The 717-nt window shown below is 40.2% G+C and overlaps 1 pseudogene; it reads left to right on the top strand.

Annotated features, from left to right (window-relative positions):
• The first annotated feature begins 600 nt into the window (after positions 1–600).
• Positions 601–717, top strand: LOC136643289 (5S ribosomal RNA; annotated as a pseudogene).

Raw genomic sequence — 717 nt, 5'->3', positions numbered from 1 at the left:
CAAATAGTGGGTGTGTTTGTAAATAACACAGTGCAAATAATACTACTTGCACAGCACTTTGTATAGAGTAAGAAACATGACCATGCATGCATGCTGCATGTGCGCATGCGGGTATGATCCTTTTGCTCAACCACAATAAGAAAAAACAAGATATGCCCTTGCCAGACTTTCTAAGCAGAACAAAATGAACAATGCTGGCCCTTTTAGATTAGCGAACTATGGCGAAGTGTATAACAATATCTCAATGCAGTTTAGCATATTATTAGTCATGTCCATGCAGCCCTTCATCAGTTGCAACTTTTGGGCTGGAGGTAGGGATTTTCAGTGTGTTGAACGTGGTGGATTCAGAGAGACAACATTGCTCAAGATGAAAAGATTTGCAGGATTTTGTAATAATCATGATAATAATATTTAACATGTCTTGTATTGGACTTCCTCAGTGTGTAAAGCCCTTCAAAAGAATCATTTTAATGTAATCCCTTCAATAAACTGTAAGGTAAATCAGCCTCCCTCTTCCTCATCTGAAAAATGAGGATTAATTTATCATAACAATGCTTTCCTATTTTACCAGGTCTAGATCAGGGTAATACATGTGAAGCACTTTGCAACTGTTACCCTGCACATACCTGATCTCGTCTGATCTCAGAAGCTAAGCAGGGTCAGGCCTGGTTAGTGCTTGGATGGGAGACCACCTGGGAATACCGGGTGCTGTAGGCT

This window comes from Tiliqua scincoides, chromosome 2 (genome assembly GCF_035046505.1).
Source record: "Tiliqua scincoides isolate rTilSci1 chromosome 2, rTilSci1.hap2, whole genome shotgun sequence".
Lineage (NCBI taxonomy): Eukaryota > Metazoa > Chordata > Lepidosauria > Squamata > Scincidae > Tiliqua > Tiliqua scincoides.
The sequence above is the reverse complement of the archived record's forward strand: the minus strand, read 5'-3'. Positions and strand labels throughout refer to the sequence as shown.